At 40.3% G+C, this 21,009-nt stretch overlaps 1 protein-coding gene across 1 annotated transcript in view; it reads left to right on the plus strand.

The window, feature by feature from the left end:
* Positions 1-21,009, plus strand: part of cdyl (chromodomain protein, Y-like) — a 198,264-nt gene that overhangs the window by 122,756 nt on the left and 54,499 nt on the right. The window lies entirely within an intron of this gene.

The raw sequence follows: 21,009 nt of genomic DNA on the forward strand, positions 1-21,009 counted from the left end.
TCGGCTACTGCTGTTCTTGCAATGGCAAAATTAAAAATTGCTGGATTTGTGAAAGAAGCATCATCCCTTCTTTATTTTTGTCAAAATAATTCATAATTTTAAAGAATTGTTCAGTGCTAGAAATTGTTAATGTGACCATTTAAATTGATTTATTTAAACATTGTAATTCCATGGTATTTGACCTGATCAGGTTTTTGAACAAGGTGCCATCTGTTTGACAGATTGTATAAATATTGTATCTTATTAAGTCAGGATATATACATTTTGAACTTAATATTATGATATGCCATATATGACAGTTTAAATTCAAGGTTGGCCTTACCTACAAATCTAAGTTTATAATCTATTATTGGTATTCTCAGTGCAAAGATCTGACTGACTTCTGTAATCTCCACACAAATTTCTGATTCTGCAGTCTCCCTTCTGATTTCCCAGATCCATTGTCATTTCTTCCCATGTCCTTTTACAGTATTGAACTTTCTCTTGATGAGTATATTTTGCTTTTTCCAATTTTTTAAATGTTGTGCTTTTGTTTCTCCTCTCCCCTTTTTATAATCCCAAGCCTTGTCAACTTTTCATTACCCCAACCCCAATAGTTGTCGGCTATTCTAATTTATGGAATTTATTTTCTTCTTCACCAATGTTAGTGGAAAAAGTAGGTGAGTGTAAAGTGTGTTTTCTCCACTTTACTCGGACTGATTTTTTTTTCAGTAACGTTAGGGATTTGGAGCAAAGTGTACCCCGATCATTGTTATCCACCATTCGCTGTGCCAGCTGATTTATTTGTGTAGCTGGTCATGCCCTGTGTATAAACCCCTCCTCAAACTATTTTATCCACGATTTTAATTGAAAATAAAAGGACACTGTTCTAATCTACTATGTTACAGTGAACTGGCACAATGTCTTTATCACCTCCTGGGATCTAGATTTAAATCTAGCTCGCACTGATGGGATGAAAGTCTTCTGGCTGTATGGGTCCTAATTCAAATAAGTTTGGGCAGACATGGCTTGCAGAGCATAAACGTGAATTTGTATTAAGTGTTTAAATAGTGCATGAGTTTGGAAAGCTTGGTGTTCATAAATGATTTCCCCTCTCTCAACGCTGCGTTCAATTCAAAGACCGTAATAATTTATAGTGCTAGTGCAAAGCCTGGGGGAAGAAAACACCCATACAGTTTACTATTTTTTAAGAAGTGCTCAATGTTGGTAAGTGAATTGTAAAAGTATGTTCTCATTACACTCAGCAAATCTAAATAGTCAAAATAAAGTACAGATAAGTTACCACCAATAAAGAGGACACATCATCTGTTCTGTGCTTGATGTCTTTTAAGTCCAAGTCTCATGCCAAAGAGTAGATGAATGATCTCTTTTCGGAACTTTGACAATGTCCTCCTTGACCAGCTACCAAAAGGGTGTACACTAGAGCATCATGATGCCCTGTGTCTTGCAGTAACCATTGACCAGTGTCTTCTCCACTGCCCCCCACCTCCCCCCCCCCCCCCCCATCCCACTTAACACAATATGACCCAGAGATGAAGAGAGTGGGCATATGATACCAGTTCTCTAACCCCTCGACTGAATTAATGTACGGCCCTGTTCTATCACCCAGCTTAAATTTAAGGATCGTGTAGCTAATTCCCTCATAGATATCTTGTGATTAATTTATTCTGCCATCTTTCTCCAAACCTTCTGCTTCTAAAATGTAGTAATATTCAGTCAGATCATTACCTAACATTATTTGTCTTTTTTTCCTGTTAATATATCGTTAATATCGTTAATATATGGCAAAGCATTTTACCTGGGGCAAGACAAAATGGGCTATTTATCAAACTCTGTTAGAAACTCACCTGTTTTCAACTTATCATAGAAAAGCAATGTTACCAGTTATAGTGTAGTCTCCACCCTCCCATCCAAATAAAAATGATCAAGTGTGTATTTAAAATGAGCAATTGAAAAAAATAAGAGATTGATGGACAAAGCAAGGACTCTGATCAAATCAGGCTTAATAGCTTTCCCATTTAAATGGGAACAGTACTTCCAAAAATCACTCTTGGGTTTCTTCCACTGAACTTGATATCTAGCAAATTGCGACAGCCTTGCAAGTGTACTTATTGCATTATGCCAGGCGTGTCCTGGCAGGTGGTGGGGGAGGAGGAGAGTGGAGGGGGAATTAAGTGCAAAACTTTTCAGTGCGAAAACTAACCATGGGGGGTTAGATCAATTTCAGGGCACAAAACGGGCGGTAGCAGATTGGCTGCCCATTATACACCCCGTCAATTTTCCTTTCCATCACCCATTTTGTGCCCTGCCGAAGTTGAATTTTACTTCCATGGTATATTGTAAGCCAAATGGGAATTGTTACAAAAATAAAATACTACATTATTTTTGTAGATTTAGTTGGAAATGGGTTATGTAGAGTGGCTGGAAAGAAGCCAACTCAAAGGTACATTTATGGATAAAAAAAATAAATAAATTAGTTGTGCCACTATACAGGTACAGTACAGTGGAACCAGTTTGGGAAACTTTCTAAAAATACTGTAAGTATCCCAGGCTTTATAATTTATTTTATCAGCTCTAATAAGTCTGATTCATAGAATGATACAGCACAGAAGGAGACCATTCGGCCCATCATGCCTGTGCCGGCTCTTTAAAAGAGCTATCCAATTAGTCCCACGCCCCTGTCCTTTCCCCATTACCCTGTAAATTTTTCCCTTCAAGTATTTATCCAATTCCCTTTTGAAAGTTATATTGAATCTGCTTCCACCACCCTTTCAGGTAGTGCATTCCAGATCATCATAACTCGCTGCGTAAAACAATTTCTCCACATCTCATCTCTGGTTCTTCTGTCAAGAACCTGAAATCTATGGCCTGAAGTTACTGACTCTCCCGCCAGTGGAAGCAGTTTCTCCTTATTCACTCTATCAAAACCCTTCATGATTTTTAACGCCTCTATTAAATCTCCCCCTATCTTTCTCAGTTCTAAGGAGTAGAACCCCAGCTTCTCAAGTCTCTTTACATAACTGAAGTCCCACATCCCTGGTACCATTCTAGTAAATCTTTTCTACACCCTCTGAAAAGATTTACTAGGATATCCTTCCTAAAGTGTGTTGCCCAGAACTGGACACAATACTCCAGCTGGGGCCTAACCAGTGATTTATAAAGGTTTAATATAACTTCCTTGCTTTTGTACTCTATAACTCTAATTATGAAGCCCAGGATCCCGTATGCTTTTTAAACCGTCTTGTCAACTTGCTCTGCCACCTTCAAAGAATTGTACAGGTGTCTCTGTTCCTGCACCCCCTTTAGAATTGTACCATTTAGTTTATATTGCCTCTCCTCATTCTTCCTACCAAAATCACTTCACACTTCCCTGCGTTAAATTTCATCTGCCATGTGTTCGCCCATTTCACCAGTCTGTATGTGCTCCTGAAGTCTGTTAGCTTGATAGATTTATAAATAACTGGTTAGGCCCCAGCTGGAGTATTGTGTCCAGTTCTGGATTTGTTAAAGGCAAATTGTGTTTAACTAACTTGATTGAGTTTTTTGATGAGATAACAGAGAGGGTTGATGAGGGCAGTGCGATTGATGTTTTATATATGGACTTTCAAAGGCGTTTGATAAAGTACCACATAATAGGCTTGTCAGCAAAATTGAAGCCCACGGAATAAAAGGGGCAGTAGCAGCATGCATATGAAATTGGCTAAGTAACAGGAAACAGAGTAACGGTGAACGGTTGTTTTTCGGACTGGAGGAAGGTATACAGTGGTGTTCCCCAGGAGTCGGCACCAAGATCACTGCTTTTTTTTATATATACTAATGACTTGGACTTGGACTTGGGTGTACAGGGCACAATTTCAAAATTTGCAGATGACACACAACTTGGAAGTGTAGTAAACAGTGAGGAGGATAGTAATAGATTCCGAGAGGACATAGTCAGGCTGGGGGAATGGGCAGACACGTGGCAGATGAAATTTAACACAGAGGTGCGAAATGATACATTTTGGCTGGAAGAGGCAATATAAACTAACTGGTACTATTCTAAAGGGTGTACAGGAACAGAGACACCTGGGGGTGTATGTTCACAAATCTTTGAAGGCGGCTGGACAGATTGAGAAAGTGGTTTTAAAAAAAGCGTACAGGATCCATGGATGTAAAGAATCTTACAACACCAGGTTATAGTCCAACAATTTTATTTGAAAATCACAAGCTTTCGGAGGCTTCCTCCTTCGTCAGGTGAATGTCAGGAAATCCTGTGTCAGGATTTCCTGACATTCACCTGACGAAGGAGAAAGCCTCCGAAAGCTTGTGATTTTCAAATAAAATTGTTGGACTATAACCTGGTGTTGTAAGATTCTTTACATTTGTCAACCCCAGTCCATCACCGGCATCTCCACATCAGGATCCATGGAGGAATGGAGTAGAAAAGCAAAGAAGTTATGTTGAACCTTTATAAAACACTGGTTCAGCCACAACTGGAGTATTGTGTCCAGTACTGGGCACCGCACTTTAGAAAGGACATGAAGGCCTTAGTGAGGGTGCAGAAAAGATTTACTAGAATGGTTCCAGGGATGAGGGACTTCAGTTAGATGGATAGACTGGAGAAGCTGGGGTTGTTCTCCTTAGAGCAGAGAAGGTTGAGAGGAGATTTGATAGAAGTGTTTAAAAACATGACTGTTTAGATAAAGTAAGTAAAGAGAAACTGTTCCCATTGGCGGAAGAGTCGAGAACCAGAGGACACAGATTTAAGGTGATTGGCAAAAGAACCAAAGGCGTAATGAGGAAAAGCTTTTTTACGCAGCGAGTAATTATGATCTGGAATGCGCTGCCTGAAAGGGTGGTGGAATCTGCTTCCACCGTGGCTTTCAAAAAGGAATTGGATGAATACTTGAAGGGAAAAAATTTGCAGGACTACGGGGAAAGAGCGGGGGAATGGGACTAACTGGATTGCTCTTACAAAGGCCGGCATGGGCTTGATGGGCCAAATGGCCGCCTCCTGTGCTGTAACCATTCTATGATTATGGGGCTATGGCGGGTACATGGAGTTACGTCACAGATCAGCCGTGATCTCATTCAATGGCAGAACAGACTCGGAGGTCTAAATGGCCTACTCCTGTGTACCCTAGTCCAGGTCATTAACATATATCAAAATGAGCAGTGGTCCTAATACTGCTCCCTGGGGGACACCACTGTGTACTTTCCTCCAGTCTAATAAACAACCGTTCACCACTACACCCTGCTTTCTGTCCCTTAGCGAATTTTGTATCTACGCTGCCACTGCTCCTTTTAATCCTAGGGCTTCAATTTTGCTAATACGTCTATTATGTGGTACTTTGTCAAACACCTTTTGTAATTCCATATACATAACATCTACCCTCTCCATTACTTCATCAAAGAACTCAATCAAGTTAGTGAAACACGATTTGCCTTTAACAAATCCATGCTGGCTGTCGTTTATTAACCCATATTTTTCCAAGTGACAATTAATTTTGTCTCAGATTATTGTTTCTCAAAGTTTCCCCACCACCGATGTTAGGCTGACTGGCCTGTAGTTGTTGGGTTTATCCCTCTCCCCTTTTTTGAACAGGGGTATGTAACATTTGCAATCCTCCAGTCCACTGGCACTGCTCCCATATCTACAGAGGATTGGAAAATTGTGGCCAGACCCTCCGTTATCTCCACACTTACATCGCTCAGCAACCTGGGATGTACCCCATCTGACCCGGTGACTTTTCTACTTCAAGCGCTGCCAACCTTTTAAGTACCTCCTCTTTATCTATTTTTATCCTATCCAATTTCTCTATTACCACCTCCTTCACACAGCTTTCAATTAATTTTACTACAATGAAAGGGAGAAAGTGAAATATTCATTTGTCAACACAATTTCTTCTTTAAGTTACCTTGAATATAATTTCTGCTCATAATAAAATAAGCTTTTGCAAGTTTGATATGGTTGTTAATCTTTTTATTGTAATGTTTGTTTATTGAGGTCTAATATATAGCTTGTCTAACAAATCTGTTGTAATTTTGTTTTTGTATATTAGAAGAACGGTTTAAGTAATTAACAATAAAGGAGTTTGGGGGTGATCGGCCTGGTTACAAAAGTGCATGTCTTAGTGGCATTAACTTTTGAATATATGTTTAAAAGTACTATCATTCCCATAATGAAAAAATGCAAAAGGAATAACGAAAAAGATAAATAAGAAACTAATTGCAGTAAGACACTTTTTCTGCCTATTATTGAAAATTTTAATTGGGTTAGTAGGTTAACAGTACAAAATGTAGAGATAAAATAAGCTTACATAGCAGGAGTATTGTGTGTTAATTCCATAATTATTGTCAAATGTGTTGGATTTCCTGATTTTTTTTAAATTAAAGAAAAGCCTATTTCATCACAAAGACTATAATTTTGTCTTGGTACTTTTTAAGGAAAATAATGGATTAGTCATGATAAAAATATGAAGTTATGGAAAACATCATGAAAATCATTACCAGTCATGAACATGTTTTGTAGTAGTCTGTTATTCGATTGTACAAACACCTTGTTTTGAAAGAGCATAATGTACATGCCTAGATTCATCTTTGTAAACAAAAGTGAACAATCTGCAGAAATACTATTCACAGGGCAGACAAGCAACAACACAGTATTTGATGTGAGCTCTGGAAATCAACCATTCATTGCATGCTAAAACTATATGGCATTCCACACGCTTCAGTTCTGCTACACTCTGTAGGGTGCAAAATCTCCCTGTGCCTTTCTATTGCCTGTACAAGTGGAATGAAAGTAAAACTGCCCCTGTTCTGCACTGCCAAAATCTTTGCTTTCAGTTAGTCAAATGGACAGCATTCTTTGCAGAAGGATATCAATGGCTGATGAAGGTATTTACTTTACAAACATTAGTGAGTATTTAGAAATGCATGGGTTAATCAAGGGCAGCCAGCAAGGATTTGTTAAAGGTGAGTTATGTTTGACAAATTCAGTTTTTGAAAAAATGACTAACTGTATAGATAATCTGCATGTGGTGTGTACACTAAATGGTAAAACGTTAAAAGGAGTGGAGGAACAAAGACCCTCAGGGCTTCAGATACACAGTTTTTTAAAAGTGAAAGGACAATTTGATAAAGCTGTTTTTTTTTGGAAAATAAAACAAGCATATACGGAGTCCTAGGTTTTATAGATAGGAGAACAAAAGCAAAATGTAATCCTGACCCTGTGACAATCTTTGGTTCGGCCACAGTTAGAATATTTTGCAGTTTTGGGTGCCTTCACATGGGAAAGAGGTCATGGGTGGGTTACAGAAGAGATTCACTAAGACAATACCAGGGATGCGAGGGTCTAAAAGAGGAACTAGGTGTTCAAAGTTATGAGCAGACTTGAAGTAAATTAGGAAAAACCATTTCCATTAATCAGTGAATTGTTAACTAGAGACCATAAATTTAAGATCATCAAAAAAGCAGAGAGAGGTTGGGAGAATTTTTTTATGACATGACGTGGCATGCCCTATCAGAAACAATGTGAAAGTATAATTTATAATACCATTTAAAAGAGAAGTGGCTAAATATTTGAAATAAAAAGTTTAAAGGGTATGGGGAATGAGTGTGGGACTGGGACTAATGAAAGAGCTTTTTCAGAGAATCAGCACAGGTGCAATGGCCCAAATAGCAGCCTCCTGTGCTGTAAGATTCTATGATTACTACATGGATTTTCAGAAGGCATTAGGTAAGGTGTCTGACAGGAGGCTTCTTACAAGAAATCAGGCGTAGCAGCAAGGATGCACCATTGGCTCAGGGATATGAGAAAAAGGGTTAGAATTATGCATGTTGCTTAGATTGGAGAATGGTTGGAGGTGGTCCATCCCAGGGTTCAGTGCTGGACCTCCTTTTGTTCACCATATTTATTGATGATTACGGCTTGGACATAATGAGTATGATATTAAAATTTACTAACAAAGTAGGGGGGTTGGCAAACAGCAAGAAGGACTGTAAAAGCTGCAGAAAGACCTAGGTTAGCAGAAGGCAGACTGGTGGCAGATGTGAGTTAATATGGAGAAATGTGAGTTAACGCGCCAGAATCTGCTGTCAAAATAACGATGAGGCTAATGGCACTCTGTGTTATTTATGCGTAAATGGTGCAGCAATTTCAGGTGAGGGGCAGATGCGCGGTTAAACGTGAATATCCAAATGTTGCTGTCTGAGCTGCGCGCTCTGCCGTTAGGTTCGTGAAAATGGTATCTCGCATCACCATTGAAATGCATTGAATGGCGTGAAGTTGCTGCATTTGCATGGTAGATACAAACTAAACTCACCACAGTTATGTCTTGTCATTTCTAGTGTAAGTACACTTTCAGTGACATGATAAGTGTTAGTTACTGCCAATCAAGCTCTCTGGCACTGAAAATAAACTATTACAAATGTGGAGTCTCATTCCTTCAGGTTTTAATTGTTGGAGATTTTAAAAATGTAAAATTTATATTTTTTAAAGAATTGTTTTACTTTTCCTTCCTGTCTTTTTTTTCCCCTCTCTCTTAATCCAATCTTTCCCTCTCCTATTTCTTTTTCTGTACCTGATTTGACATTGAATTCACCCACTGTAGTTTACGCTTCCTTCTCAGTCCTTGCACTGTTTATTTCTCAATCCTTCATTCTGATTAGTTAAGGAGATATACAGTTGGTTGCCCTGTTCACTCAGGTCCCAGATGCCCTGTTTCCCTCGCTACCCCATTATCAGCTCGCACTTTCAGCAACTTGACACGCAAAAACTTTAAAGACCTAAATGTACAAGAGCAAGTCTAACTAACGGCCAATGCTATTAGATGCCGTGCTACGGGGTCACCATTGACCAGAAACTTAACTGGACCAGCCATATAAATACTGTGGCTACAAAAGCAGGTCAGAGGCTGGGTATTCTGCGGCGAGTGACTCACCTCCTGACTCCCCAAAGCCTTTCCACCATCTACAAGGCACAAGTCAGGAGTGTGATGGAATACTCTCCACTTGCCTGGATGAGTGCAGCTCCAACAACACTCAAGAACCTCGACACCATCCAGGACAAAGCAGCCCGCTTGATTGGCATCCCATCCACCACCCGAAACATTCACTCCCTTCACCACCGGCGCACCATGGCTACAGTGTGTACCATCCACAGGATGCACTGCAGCAACTCGCCAAGGCTTCTTCGATAGCACCTCCCAAACCCGCGACCTCTACCACCTAGAAGGACAAGGGCAGCAGGCACATGGGAACACCACCACCTGTACGTTCCCCTCCAAGTCACACACCATCCCGACTTGGAAATATATCACCGTTCCTTCATCGTCGCTGGGTCAACCTAGAACTCCCTTCCTAACAGCACTGTGGGAGAACCTTCACCGCGTGGACTGCAGCGGTTCAAGAAGGCAACTCACTACCACCTTCTCAAGGGAAATTAGGGATGGGCAATAAATGCTGGCCTTGCCAGCGACACCCACATCCCATGAACAAATTTTTAAAAATTATGACCCAATAAATTTCGGGAGGAAAAACAAGGAAATGGGAGTATATACTCAATGGAAAGACACAAGTTTATGGATGAACAGAGAGACCTAGGGGTTCAAATACTTAATTCCTTGCAAGTACAGGTTGATAAAGCTATCAAAAAAGGGCAACAGCAGTTGGAGTTTATAAGTAAGGCATAGAGTGCAAGAGTAAAGAAGTAATGATAAACTTGTACAAGGCAATGATTAGGCCCCAGTTAGAGGACTTTGCAATTTTGGGGGCCCCATTTATCGAAAGGACATTAAAGCTATAGTGTGTACAGCATAGATTTGCCAGGATGTTGCCAGAGATAGGAAACTATAGTTATGAGAGAGACTTGCGATACTGGGACTATTTCCACTGGAGCAGAGAAGGCTAAGAAGTTGTTTAATGGAGGTTTTTAAAATTATCAAGGGTTTTGATAGAGTGAATAGAGAAAGACTATTTATTGTTCTTGGGAAGTGAGTGTCATTGGATCATCAATTTAAAATGTTCACTAAGGAAATGAGGAGTCAGAGAAATTTCTTTACTCGGAAGGTTATTGGAGCATGGAATACTTTGCAGTTTGGAGTGATAGAAGTAGAAACTTCTACATCTTTTAAGGGAGAATTGGATAACTATTTTGAAGCAGAGGAAAATACAAGGCTATGTGGGGAGCGTACGGCAGTTGGATTAATTTTGGATTGCTTTAGTAGTGATGGACCGAGTGGAGGCCTCCTGTGCTGTAAACTTGAATAGTTCTAAACAAGAAACAACAACAACTTGCATTTATATAGCGCCTTTAACGTAGTAAAACGTGACCAGGCACTTCACAGGAGCGTTATCAAACAAAATTTTACACCAAGCCACACGAGGAGATATTAGGATAGGTGACCAAAAGCTTGGTTAAAGAGGTAGGTTTTTAAGGAACGTCTTAAAGGAGGAACGAGAGACAAAGAGGTTTAGGGAAGAAATTCCAGAGCTTATGGCCGAGGCAACTGAAGGCACAACCGCCAATGGTGCAGCGATTAAAATCGGGGATGCGCAAGGGGCCAGAATTGGAGGAGCGAAGCAATCTCGGGTTGTAGGGTTAGAAGAGATTACAGAGATACAGAGGGGCGATGCCGTGGAAGGATTTGAAAACAAGGATTAGAATTTCAAAATCGAGGTGTTGCTGAATCGGGAGCCAGTGGAGGTCAGCGAACACAGGGGTAATGGGTGAAAGGGACTTGGTGCGAGTTAGGAGACAGGCTGCAGAATTTTGGATGAGCTCAAGTTTATGGAGGGTTCAAGGTGGGAGGCCGGCTGGAGAGCATTGGAATAATCGAGTCTAGAGGTAACAAAAGCATGGATGAGGGTTTCACAGCAGATGAGCTGAGGCAGGGGCGGAGATGGGCGATGTTATGGAGGTGGAAGTAGGTGGTTTTGGTGGTGATAGGGATATGGGGTTGGAAGTTCATCTTGGGGTCATATCTGATGCCAAGTTGTGATCGATCTGGTTCAGCCTCAGACAGTGGCCAGGGAGAGGGACGGAGTTAGTGAGGATTGAATTGTGTCTTTGTGCCCTGGTTCAATTATCCTCTGCTCGCTAACCCTGCTTCACCTGAAGACCACACATGGTCTTGATTCTCTATGTGTAATGCCATGGCAGGCTAGTACATATTGACCCTGGGAGATACCATTGTTTACATCCCTCCAATTCAAAAAACACCGATTAACCAATACTTGTTGTTTTCTCTCCTTTAACCAACTTCCTATTTATGCTGCCACATTCCTTTTAATGCTACGTTCCTTAATTTTGTCAACAAGTCTCCTATATGGCACCTTAGAAAATTTCTTTTGAAAATACATATACACAACATTTCTTTTATCAATAGGCTCTGTTATTTCCTCGAAGAACTCTATTAAATGTGTCAAACATAACTTTTTAAAGTTTCATTTAAATTTGAATTTCTCTACTCATCCAGGGAACTCCATTTTGCTGCACTCCTTTACTGTTTGTGTGAATATTTCTAGTTGTACCCTGAGCATCTTCTGTTTGAATGTTTGCCATTGTTTGTCCACTGTTGACTGGCAATCTTTCTTTCCAATTTATCTGGGCTAGTTCCCTTTTTATCTCACTGGAATAGGCTTTTCTAGTCAAGTACTTTTCATCTTTGACTGTTGCCCCTCCTTTTTGATTTTTATATCAAACTTATGCAAATTAACAATAATGAAGAAAATAATGCTACTAAAGAGTAACAAATCCCCAGGACCAGGTAGTTTCCATCTCAGAGTTTTAAAGGAAGTAGGTGAGAACATTGCCCAAGCCCTAACTAAAATCTTCCAAAGTTCTCTCGATTCAGGAATCATTACTTTAGATTGGAGAATTGCACGTCACTCCGCTATTTAAGAAAGGTGAGAGAGGGAAACCAGGGAATTATAGACCAGTTAGCCTAACATCTGTGGTCGCGAAATTACTAGCGTCTATAATTAAGGAGAGTGACTGAATGCCTTGAAAATTTTCAGCTGATCAGAGAGAGCCAGCATGGATTTGTAAAGGGTAGGTCATACCTGATGAGCCTGATTGAATTTTTTGAAGAGGTGACTAAAGTAGTGGACAGGGGAATGTCTATGGTTGTAGTTTATATGGACTTCCAGAATGCATTCAGTAAAGTCCCTCATAAGAGACTGTTAGCTAAAGTTGAAGCTCATGGAATTGAAAGCAAATTATTGACCTGATTAGGATCTTGGCTGAGCGGCAGGAGACAGAGAGTAGGGATAAGGGGCAGGGACTCAAATTGGCAGGATGTAACTCGTGGTGACCCACAGGGATCTGTGTTGGGGCCTCAACTATTCACTATTTATTAACGACTTAGATGACGGGATAGAGAGTCACATATCCAAGTTAGCCGATGACACAAAGATAGCAGCATAGTAAGCAATGTAGATTGAAGCATAAAATTACGGAGATATATCAGTAGATTAAGTGAATGGGCAAAACTGTGGCAAATGAATTTCAGAGTAGGCAAATGTGAGGTCATCCACTTTGGACCTAAAAAGGATAGATCAGAGTACTTTCTAAATGGTGAAAAGCTTGAAACAGTGGAGGTCCAAAGAGACTTAGGGGTCCATGTACATAAATCATTAAATGTCATGGACAGGTACAGAAAATAATCAATAAGGCTAATGGAATGCTGGCCTTTATATCTAGAGGACTAGAATACAAAGGGGTAGAAGTTATGCTACAGCTATACAAAGCCCTGGTTAGACCACACCTGGACTATTGTGTTAAGTTCTAGGCACCACACCTTAGGAAGGATGTATTGGCCTTGGAGGGAGTGCAGCATAGATTTACTAGAATGATACCTGGATTCCAAGGGCTAAATTACGAAAAGAGATTACACAAACTAGGGTTGTATTCCCTAGAATTTAGAAGATTATGGGGTGATTTGATCGAAGACAGGTTACACCCGAGCAGGACCAGGACCTATGTCCTCGTGGGGGTGTTTGCTATGTTGACCGGAGGTCACCGGTTACAGTTACTGGCTTAGTACACAGAGGAGAAGAGTCAATTCTCTCTCAACTCTCAATTCGCTTTATTCACGCCGTTAGATCATATACATATAGCTTATATGTCTGGTTAGATATAGGCATGCAGTTTACACCAGGTTATACAGTTTTATACCCAAACTAAGATCTAAACACACACCCACTAGGTTTCTCTGACACTCCCTGAGTGGTCACAGAATATAAAGGATAATACCCGAAAAGGAGAGCTGATGCTGGCCAGGCGTTCCGTTCTCTCTCTCTTTCGACATCGTCTCTACGTCCCTGACGTAGGGTCTTCCACTTCCGCGATGGTTGGTCTCCGGAGTCTTTGCTCTGGCTCCACGCCCCAGATCCTTCATTCTTATTCCGAATCTTATCTCTTCAGGCTGTGCTGTCTCTCTATTTCGTTGGTTTAAGCTTTCTGGTTACCCTGTGTCTTCTCCTCATTGTCTCTGTCCCAGGGACTTAGGTAGCATTACCTCATTACTCCTTTTCTAAATAAGGACTTGTGTCTTATCACATTTCCTTTGTCTTTCACAACTTGGTTAATTCAAACTGGTTCCAGCCAGCCAAGGCCAGGACTGAACTCAGGTTACTTTAGTTCAAAAGTCGTTCCTGCCTGTGTGTATCAGCAGCTGACGTCTCAGGTTACCTTCTGCAGCCCCTGGCCAACATCTCCCCCCTTTTGATCCAAAGATGCTTATCTTAGGATCATTATTCTCCCTTTCTGTGTACCACTCCAGAGGTTGTCATTGTCCCCCAATGGGCATGTTACATCCGCGATATCATATGGTTATAGAAAAATATAAAAGAGAAGCGTATATATGGTTATCGAAAAATATAAAAGAGAAGCGTACATAAAGTATACTTCACACAGTGTCCTTATATTGATAATCGCTTCTTCTGTTTCATTATAGCACTAACATTCAATCGTTGCAAAATTTCCTTTTTCCACCTTCTAAGCTGATATGCATTAAATATGACAAGCACTAATGCACATAAAATCACAACTACAGCAGCATGTGATAAAATGCTGACCCATGGATGTATTTGAACATTAGATCCCCAATTCCAAAACTTATCCCAGAACCCAGGGTCCCGTAGCAGTTCATCTGCTTTATCAGCATGAGTTCTAATTATTTTAGTGTGTTTAGTCCATTGATGAACGCCCTTTTTGCTCTATCCCTTTCCTGTGTTGTGTCTTCCTTTGTACAATTGATGATGATCCAGCCAATCTTTCTAAAACGCCTGCTATATCCACCCCAATCAATATATCTCTGGTATGAGTCGCTACCCCAGTCAATATTCACATAGGTGTGGTCCCAGTGGACCATAATTTTACCTCGACCGTTGCTCCCCGATGGTCGCTCAATAAATGGACCCACAAATTGACTAATGACTTTTCCCTCTGGGATTACCGACAATGTCACCTCTAGAACTTTGTTGCATGAAAACTGTACTCCCGCTCCCTCCGGTATACCCAAAGTCTTTCCCGCGCACGCTAACCCATCCACTCCCGTATAATACAAATTTAAATCCTGTCTTATCCCTTTGTTGGTTCGGACTGTCTTACTCTGCAGAGCAAAGTTGTTCTTGGACTCAGGATATCCTTCCGCCGTCGACACTCCTTCAGGCACGTTCATTCGTCGTGACGGCTCCGAGACAGGTTCAACCACCGTTCTGATGATGGTCAATCCAATAGCAACAAAATGCATTATCCCCTTCATTCTAGGCTGGACCTGTAATAGCTAGTGCTGGTGGGGAAGGTTTAAACTAGAATGGCGGGGGATGGGAACCTGAGCAGGGAGACAGAGGAGGGGGAAACAAGGATAGAAACAAAAGACAGAAAGGGAAGAAGCAACAATGGAAGGCATAGAAAACAAATAGTTTTATTTTGCACTATGGCCCTAAGATGACTAGCAATCTTAAAAAGACAAATCTAAAGGCATTGTGTCTTAATGCACAGAGCATTCGCAATAAGCGAGATGAATTAACAGCACAAATAGATATTAACAGTTATGATATAGTTGCAATTACAGAGACATGACTGCAGGGTGACCAAGGATGGGAACTGAACATCCAGGGGTATTCAATATTTAGGAAGGACAGGCAAAAAGGGAAAGGAGGTGGGGTAGCGTTGTTCGTAAAGGAGGAAATCAATGCAATAGTGAGGAAGGATATTGGCTTGGAAAATCACGATGTGGAATCTGTATGGGTGGAGCTAAGAAACACTAAGGGGCAGAAAACGTTAGTGGGGGTTGTCTATAGACCCCCAAACAGTAGTGGAGATGTAGGGGAGGGCATTAAACAGGAAATTAGAGATACATGCAAGAAGGGTACAACTATAATCATGGGTGACTTTAATATACGTATAGATTGGTCAAACCAAATTAGCAATAATACTGTGGGGGAGGAATTCCTGGAATGTGTACGTGATGGTTTTCTACACCAATACGTTGAGGAACCAACTAGAGAACAGGCGATCCTAGACTAGATATTGTACAATGAGAAAGGATTAATTAACAATCTTGTTGTGCGGGGTCCCTTAGGGAAGAGCGACCATAACATGATAGAATTCCTCATTAAGATGGAGACTGAAGTAGTTGAATCCGAAACTAGGGTCCTGAATCTAAATAAAGGAAATTACAAAAGTATGAGATGCAAGTTGGCTATGATAGATTGGGGAACTTTACTAAAAGGGATGACAGTGGATAGGCAATGGCTAATATTTAAAGAACGTGTGCAGGAATTACAACAATTATTCATTCCTGTCTGGCGCAAAAATAAAACAGGAAAGGTGGCTCAACCGTGGCTTACAAAAGAAATTAGGGATAGTATTAGATCCAAAGAGGAGACATATAAAATTGCCAGAAAAAGCGGCAAGCCTGAGGATTGGGAGCAGTTTAGAATTCAGCAAAGGAGGACAAAGAGATTGATTAAGAGGAGAAAAATAGAGTATGAGAGTAAACTAGCAGGGAACATAAAAACTGACTGAGAGCTTCTATAAATATATCAAGAGAAAAAGATCAGTGAAGACAAATGTAGGTCCCTTACAGTCAGAAATGAGGAGCCAAGAAATGGCAGAACAGTTAAACAAATACTTTGGTTCTGTCTTCACAAAGGAGGACACAAATAACCTGCCAGAAATATTAGGGAACCAAGGGTCCAGTGAGAGGGAGGAACTGAAGGAAACCAGTCTTAGTAAAAAAAAAAATAGTGCTAGGGAAATTAATGGGGCTAAAGGCTGACAAATCCCCAGGGCCTGATAATCTACATCCCAGAGTACTAAAGGAAGTGGCCCTGGAAATAGTGGATGCATTGGTGATCATCTTCCAAAATTCTATAGACTCTGGAACAGTTCCTACAGATTGGAGGGTGGCAAATGTAACCCCACTATTTAAAAAAGGAGGGAGAGAAAAAACAGGGAATTACAGACCAGTTACCCTAACATCAGTAGTGGGGAAAATGCTAGAGCCTATTATAAAAGATGTGATAACAGAACACTTGGAGGGCATTAACGGGATTGGACAAAGTCAGCATGGGTTTATGAAAGGGAATTCATGCTTAACAAATCTACTGGAGTTTTTTGAGGATGTAACTAGTAGAATAGATAGGGGAGAACCAGTGGATGTGGTGTATTTGGATTTTCAGAAGGCTTTTGATAAGGTCCCACACAAGAGGTTAGTGTGCAAAATTAAAGCACATGGGATTGGGGGGAATATACTGGCATGGATTGAGAATTAGTTGACAGTCAGGAAACGGGTCTTTTTCCGGGTGGCAGGCAGTGACTAGTGGGGTACTGCAGGGATCAGTGCTTGGGCCCCAGCTATTCACAATCTATGTCAATGATTTGGATGAGGGAACTAAATATAATATTTCCAAGTTTGCAGATGACAGAAAGCTGGGGTGGAATGTGAGCTGTGAGGAGGCTGCAAAGAGGCTCCAATGTGATTTAGACAAGTTGGGTGAGTGGGCAAGAACATGGCAGATGCAGTATAACATGGATAAATGTGAGGTTATCCACTTTGGTTGTAAAAACAGAAAGGCAGATTATTATCTGAATGGTGATAGATTGGGAAAAGGGGAGGTGCAAGGAGACCTGGGTGTCCTTGTACACCAGTCGCTGAAAGCGAGCATTCAGGTGTAGCAAGTAGTTAGGAAGGTGAATGGTATTGCAAGAGGATTTAAGTATAGGAGCAGGGATGTATTACTGCAATTATACAGGGCCTTGGTGAGACCACATCTGAAGTATTGTGTGCAGTTTTGGTCTCTTTATCTGAGGAAGGATGTCCTTGCCATGGAGGGAGTGCAATGAAGGTTTACCAGACTGATTCCTGGGATGGCAGGACTGTCGTATGAGGAGAGATTGGGTTGACTTGGCCTATATTCACTAGAATTTAGAAGAATGAGAGGAGATCTCATTGAAACATATAAAATCCTAACAGGACTAGACAGACTCGATGCAGGGAGGATGTTCCCGATGGCTGGGGAGTCGAGAACCAGGGGTCACAGTCTCAGAATACGGGGTATGCCATTTAGAACCGAGATGAGGAGAAATTTCTTCTCTCAGAGGCTGGTGAACCTGTGGAATTCTCTACCACAGAAGGCAGTGGAGGCCAAGTCATTAGATGTATTCAAGAAGGAGATGGATATATTTCTTAATGCTAAAGGGATCAAGGGATATGGGGAAAAAGCGGGAACAGAGTACTGAGTTGGACAATCAGCCATGATCATTTTGAATGGCGGAGCAGAGCCGAATGGCCTACTCTTGCTCCTATTTTCTATGTTTCTATGAAGTTTTCAAGATATTAAGGGGAATTGATAGGGTAAATAGAGAAAAACTATTTCTGTTGGTTGTGGAGTCTAGGACTAGGGGACATCGCCTAAAAATTAGAGCCAGGACTTTCAGGAGTGAAGTTAGGAAACGCTTCTACACGCAAAGGGTGTTAGAAGTTTTGAACTCTTCCACAAACGGCAGTTGATGATAGCTCAATTGTTAATTTCAAATCTGAGATTGATAGATTTTTGTTAACCAAAGGTATTAAGGGACATGGGGTTACAGCGGGAATATGGAATTAGGTCACAGATCAGCCATGATCTCATTGAATGGCAGAACAGGCTCGAGGGGCTAAATGGCCTACTCCTGTTCCTATGTTATGGTCGTTGTTTCCTAGATGTTCTCTTACCCTTACGTTACCTACTTGCCCGATTTCATTTCCTAGAACTAGATCGAGAACCTATTCCTTTTTGGTTCAAAAGCACTGAAATAATATCAATACATTGCATTTTAAAATGTATTCAAAATAACTATAGTACATAAATAACTTTCAAATTACTGTTTTGCTTTCTTGTGAAATAGAATGACTATATTGCAAATCAGGGAACTGTGGAATACTAAATTTTATTTCCTAAGTGAGGAGCCCTGATGGATGAAGAGCAGCAAAGACGCCAGTGAATTATTTAGAATTTTCTCAAGTAAAATAAATTTAGTATTTCAAAGTTCTACATTGAATATTGTGTCCCTATTAGTTGATCTTGTGTATTTTTAAATATATATATATAAATTTCCATTTTGAATAATGTATTAATCTACCTATAATATGGACTATCACAAGCATGGAGATCACAGATGAAATGAGCTGCAACATCTTGGTGAGTGGCACCATCTTGAAAATCTCCTCGGCAATAATCAAGAATCTCATCACAATAGCGCTACTGGAATGCTTCCTATTTTAAGAACTAGGATGAGATTTTCAGCCCTATAAACACTGAAAATAAATCGGAAGCACTTAATTACAGTCACAATCTATATTGCTCAAGTCCCAGTGTCATGGAATCCACCTTGTTCGTATTGCAGAGTGGTCTCTTCAGAATCAAAACAACAGTTCCTTGAAAAAGGTATGTAGAGTAAGCAGGCACGTGGGATTAAGCAAAGTGACTCATTAATAAAAACACTGGTGCAAATTAATGGGCCAAATGGCCTTTGTTTCTGGCTGCCTCACTTTACCCATGGCTCCAGAAGGTTCATATATTCCAGCAAGTGAAAACCCATATTCATGACCTGTACAGGCAAGCTGAGCTGCTTAGCCCTCAGATGTCCAGTAAGACCTCTAATTTTGATGGTATCCCTTCTTTCATTCTCAAAATACCTCCAAACTTACCCCTGCTTGAATTCATGTTTAGCCTCCCACCCTCCATCTTTCCTTCTTAGAAATTTGCTCATGTTCATTTTATCTCTGAGAATCCCTTAGAACTGCCACCTATTACAGTTAAATCTTCTAAAATGATATAAGCTACTCATTGTTTATCATACTGAAAGTTCTAGTCTATTCCAAGATTGCAAGTAGGGTTTTTGGCATTCCATTTCATTGATGGCCATGTTGTTCGTTACACACACCTCTTAAACTCTGCTCTTGAATTTTTGATGAATCATTTGTCATTGCCTTCAGCATCTCCAAAACTTTTGATGGGGTCTGAACAAGTCTCCCACCAAAGCTGTGATATTGACTAATCTAAAAATCAACTCTATCAGCCTTCCAGTTGAAATCCTTTGGATTTATATTCCCTTAAATAAGGTTATGTGGGCCGCAGTCCTTTCTCCCCCTCTGTTACTTTTCTACCTCTTCCACTTGTTGTTCAGTCTCCCATTTGCTGATAATTTGCACACATTTTCCATACCTCTTGCAGTGCAATGGCTGAGTCATTGCATTTTGATCATGCTTTATTGGTGCAACAAAAATGTTTATTTTAATTCTTTAAATATAATTTCTTCATGCCTTTTGCAAGGCCAATCAGCAGCTATCAATCAGCTGCTATCAATGTTAACCTTCATCTATTGACATTCTTAGACTCAGGGATGCCTTTGACGGAAAAGGCATCCCTATCAGTTAAGTACAGTATTAAATATGTTTTTTGTGGCAAAAATGAATCAGTGTTTGTGACCTGGCAGATGCCCTGGGGAGGAGTCAAATACAAATATCTTGTGTAATTTGTTCAAATATATTTTTAATTGTTCTTTTTGAAATTAACAGGCAGTTATTTAAATTTACTGGGTCCTGGTCACTTTTTTGTGAAAGTATTAATCAGCCTGGATTTCTCAACAGAGAGACTGGAGCCTTCAAAGCGGAATAGTTAAGTCTGATGGCTTCCTTAGATCGTGAGAAAAGGAGAAGGACTTATAGTTTAATGCAGCAGTTGTGCAGCATTATTTTCTACTGCAAGAGGAGCTAACTGAAATTAACTACTGTAAAATTGTATGCGGTTTTACTGCTACTGTTTGTTCTTTTACTGTTTAATAAATGTTTAACAGTTAAAGCCTAGGTCAAAGCCTATTGTAGTGGTGTTCTGCCACTTTCCAAAGACAAGAGGACCACATGAGAAAACCAGCTGAAATAAACTCAATGGTTCGCTGTTCCCTAGGCATGCAGCAAATTTACCTAGTTATCTGCAAGTGGAAACAAAAATATCTAAAGTGATAAAAAAACACAAAAACTTAACACTAAGGTGGTCAAATTTGGATGTAATTATAAAAGATTTGCTCCAATTGTGCTTTGCAACAAGACTACAATAAAGAAAATAATGTGCATTGAAAATGAAAGATATCTAGAGTTCCGATTGACAATAAATTGAAACTTGCAATAATGTTCGATGGCAGTGAGTAAAGCAAATCTGTTGGGATGTATTAAAAGGTCAGTATTGAGCCAGAATAGTGAGGTAATGCAGCAACTTTATAAATCATTGGTACGACTGCACTTAGAATACTGTGTACAGTTCTGGTCATCGCAATACAAGAAGGATATTGCAGCTATTGTAAGGATACAGAGGAGAGCAACCAGAAATAATTATGGGGATGGAGGGATTGGATTATGAGGAATGATTATGTAAACTGGAAAAGACAAGGCTGAGAGGTGGTATGATTGCTGTTTTTGGATTCTAAAGGGACTGGATAATGTAGACCATGACGAGTTGCTTCACCTGGTCCAGAAGAGT

This window comes from Heptranchias perlo, chromosome 2, assembly GCF_035084215.1.
Source record: "Heptranchias perlo isolate sHepPer1 chromosome 2, sHepPer1.hap1, whole genome shotgun sequence".
NCBI lineage: Eukaryota > Metazoa > Chordata > Chondrichthyes > Hexanchiformes > Hexanchidae > Heptranchias > Heptranchias perlo.